Genomic DNA, 4628 nt, shown 5'->3' on the forward strand with positions numbered 1-4628 from the left:
TTTCCCTTAAGTTTGGGGGAGGGTCCTAAAAGTACCAAACACTTTATAGAGTTCATGAAACATATGCATTAAGACCAAAAGTCATTCAAAGGAACAAAGTTCCATGTCTTGTGCATACAAAAGAGTGTCAAAGTACACCAAAATGTTTGAAAAGGACCAAAGTGTCCAAAATACCTCAATATGAGATGCATAGTAGTAAAATTGTGCTACGGAGTGAAAAAAAAAGGTGAGATGAGGTAAAAGGCATGCATTGAAAAGAAAAAGCCAAATACAAGAACCCAATTCAAAGTCCCAAATTATCTGTTGAATCTAATATAGCAATAGAAATGTAGGCTAGCTTATGGTGTGGCAATATGAAAGACTTAAGTTTGGGGGAACTAGGTTTATGAAGGGCTATGGATATCAAGCATCAAGTCAAGAGTAGAACACTTTCATTAAAAAAAAATTCAAAAATATGCATACTGTGGCTATTGAATACTTATGCTCAATTTTTTTAGTTTATTAGAACTTTGAGTCTTTTAATTTGTCATTTTTTGTTGTTTGGGGACAAACAACAATTCAAGTTTGGGGGTGTGATAAGTGTTAATTTATTAACCTTATTACATCATTTTCTTAACCATTTTCCTTTGTTTTATTTGCCCATTAGTATCTTAATTGAGTCTTTTTATGTCTTTTTCATATATTAGTAGTAATATAGTATATCAAATGTTAATCCCCTGTTTATGCAGGTTTTTGATGATTTTTGGGCCCGATTCTGCAGCAGTCCTGTAGGCCCAAGAGTGGCAAAGTCCTATAGTACCTGTCCGTGAGCTGCACTTGTGCCTGGGCCGAGAATTCGTGGGCTGCTCCTTAGAGATTGATGGGTCAACGACCATGGGCCTGGTCAAAGCCCATTTTTGAAGAGTCTTTTATCTTATTAGGTGGCTCCCACTTGGCAAACTCCCTTAGCCTATAAATAAAAGGCTTAAGGCTTGAGTTTACTTACCAATTCACCAATTTACACATTTTTACTTACTTTCTTAATTGTTTATTTCTCAAATCTTTGAGTTATAAACATTTGCTCTCTAGAATATTATTTTCGGTTTCATGATTTCGGTTTTCTTGCTTGCAATCAAGAACCGACTTTTGTGAAGTGGATTTGTGATCGTTTTCAAGTTTTAATTCAAGTGCTCGTATTTAATCTTCATCTCATTTATGTTCTTATTTCCAAGTTACGTTACATTTTCTGATTTTTGTTACAAGTTACGAATTAGTCGATCTCTGTTGCTTTACATTGGATTTCATCATTTGTGGCTCACGACTAATTTACGTAGACTAAATAATCTGTTTTTAAGAGTTTTGCAAGTAACCTTTTCGGTCTTTGTAACGAAACTTGTTTTGCAAGTTTTGTTACTTGTCTTCCAAGCTTCCTCAAAGTCAAACTCTATTTTAAAGTTTTCATTAGTCATCTCTCCATCTAATCAAGTACTTGTCATCCATCATCTCTTAGTTTAATATTAATTAATAATATTTAGTTATTAATTATTTAATTTCAATCTTTTACATTTCAGTCTTTATATTTCAGTCCTTTACATTTCAGTCTTTATATTTCAGTCATTTACATTTCAGTCTTTATATTTCAGTCCTTTATATTTCAGTCTTTACTTTACTGCAATTTACATTTCTGTCATTTAATTTCCAGCAATTTACTTTCAGTCATTTATATTTCAGTCATTTAATTTCCAGTACTTTAAATTCCAGTATTTCCATTTCCTGTAATTACTTTTCTGCAATTTACTTTCTGCAATTTACTTTCTGCAATTTACTTTTCCGTATCAGTATTTATTTTTCAGTCCTTACATCCTTCGAGAGAAGAAACCTAGCGATGATGGGCTAACGCCTTAGCTTGGGGTGTAACGGGAAATTAAGACCAAAGCCGATGTGAAAGTACAAAGGTGTCTTATTAGTATTATAGTCTACTATTTATTTCAGGTGCTTAATATTTCATTTGATGATTACATTAAAATTAATATACAACTAATTTTGTGTATAAAAATGTATTGACTTTCAAAACCTGAGGTAATAGGAGAAGACTATAAATAGCTTTAGTGTCTGACAAATGCTATACTCCTACGGTGTAGGATGGTAACACTGTGTTGTGCTAGGATTCACGGCGTCAAACATAAATGATATCGTATCGATATCACGTTGAACGGTGTGTGCTCTTGGGAGGCCGTCTGACCCGATAGTTGATATTGTGACAGTTATATAAAATCATTTATTGATTTTAGATAATTGTGACAGGAATGCTATGTCACCTTTTTGCTGAATCATTTGTTTAATGTCTAAATCAACTGTTGCACTCTGTGCTTCTTTTTAAGATTGATATTTTCCTAGTTGTTAATTAAACCTCCCAATTTTAGATAAATCAAATCCCTCGTTTCGCCATCTGAAATTAGGTTTTATAAACTGTACTTTTGAAGAACTTTACAAGCTATCTCTGTGGGAACGATATCTGGTACTTATACCATTATTACTTGTTACGAGATGACAGTAGTTCAAGGTGTATACTTGCGCCGAGTTCTATTTTTGTTTTGAAATCTAAGGTTGAATAAACCGATGAGCACTTCCCATCTTGCAACTGCCTCTATTTTCACTGGATCCACTTTTACCCTTGTTTCTGAAATGACATGACCCATGAATTGAACTTCTCTTAACCAGAATTCACATTTAGACAACTTCGCGTACAACTTTTCTTTTCTCAACAATTCCAATATCAAACGAAGATGTTCCGCGTGCTCTTCTTTGGTCTTAGAGTATATAAGAATATCATCGATAAATACAATAACGAATTTATCAAGATACTGCTTACATACTCTATTCATTAAATCCATAAAGGCTGCGGACGCATTAGTTAAGTCGAATGACATAACTAATAATTCATAATGCCCATATCTAGTTCTGAATGCTGTTATGGCAACATCTTCTTCTCTGACTTTGAGCTGATGATATCCTGACCTTAAATCAATTTTGGAGAAGTAACTTGCTCCTACCAATTGGTCGAACAAGTTATCAATTCTTGGTAAAGGATATTTGTTCTTAATTGTCAACTTATTCAGTTCACGATAGTCTATACACATTCGCATAGACCCATCTTTCTTTTTGACAAATAAGACAGGAGCACCCCAAGGTGAAGTGCTAGGTCTAATAAATCCCTTGTTAGTTAAATCTTTCAACTGTACAACCAATTCTTCTAATTCAGATGGAGCTAATCGGTATGGTGCCTTCGCTACTGGTGCAGCCCATGGTACTAAATCAATTCGAAATTTAATAACTCTATCTGGTGGTAATCCAGATAAGTCTTCTAGAAAGACTTCTGGATATTAACTAATAATTGGAATCGATTCTTCTTTTCTCTTCTCTTTCTTTATATCAATTACGTATGCCAAACATCCCTGGCACTTCTTCCGAATGCTTTTCTGAGCTTTCATTACTGTTAAAATACTGATATGGTGATTCTGACGATCACCATAAATAACAACTGTTCCTTGGTCTGGCAGAGTGATTCTGATCATTTTTTGATTACAAACAATACTGGCCTGATACTTTGCCAACCAGTCCATACCCACTACTACATCAAATTCCTTCATCGGCATAGGGAATAACTGAATCGGGAGTTCACAGCCCTCAATCATAATATTACAATTATTAAACACACTTGTAACAGTTTCCTGACTATTAGCAGTATCAACTACTAATTCATCATTAAGTATCACATAATTCAGACATGCAATTTGAGCAAACAATGGTGATACAAACGAAAAGTTTGCACCTGAGTCAAATAACACCTTAGCACGTATTGAATTCAGGAGGAAAGTACCTGTTACTACATCCGGTGATGCTTCTGCCTCGTTCTTAGTCATCTGGAAGGACCGTCCCTGCGTCTCTCCTTGCCCTCCTTTGTTCACTGTAGGTCTTCCCCGAGTGCCCGATGCATTACTCCCCATTGTGAACTGTGGAGTTCTTAACAATGGACAATTTGGTCGAATGTGATCCAGAGAATTATAGTTAAAACACCTTTGATTAGTCGGACAACTTCTGGATAGATGGCTTGCTTCACCGCACTTATAACAATTTATTGGATCTGTCTTACACTCACCCTGATGTATCTGTCGGCATTGCGTACAAACTTTCTCACCGATCTTCTGCTCGGGTTTATTATCATATCTTATCATTTACGGTCCTCGGAAAGATGAAGGCCCTTCCCACCTTCTCTTTTCTACAACTTCACTTTTGGCTGTCGGTTCTTATTTCGTTCGATTACTTCAGCCGCATCTATCGTTAATGAAAAAGTATTGGGGTTCATGGCAATTACAAATCCTCTGATTGAGGGTTTCAAACCCCAAATATATCTTTCTATCTTTCTGGATTCTGTTGACACATAATGTTCAGCAAAGCGAGAGTATTCAATGAATCTTTCGGTATACTCCTGAACTGTTCCATTTCCCTGTTCCAGTTTCAGAAAATCTTCTTCCATTTGTCTAACTGCTATCTTAGGATAAAACTGGTTCTTGAATCGTTCCACAAATTCTGCCCAAGACAATGATTGTAAAACATCTGTTTTGGCCGACGATTCAACTTCCCACCAG

Source organism: Cynara cardunculus, assembly GCF_001531365.2.
Source record: "Cynara cardunculus var. scolymus isolate 2C chromosome LG 13, CcrdV1, whole genome shotgun sequence".
In the NCBI taxonomy this organism is placed as follows: domain Eukaryota; kingdom Viridiplantae; phylum Streptophyta; class Magnoliopsida; order Asterales; family Asteraceae; genus Cynara; species Cynara cardunculus.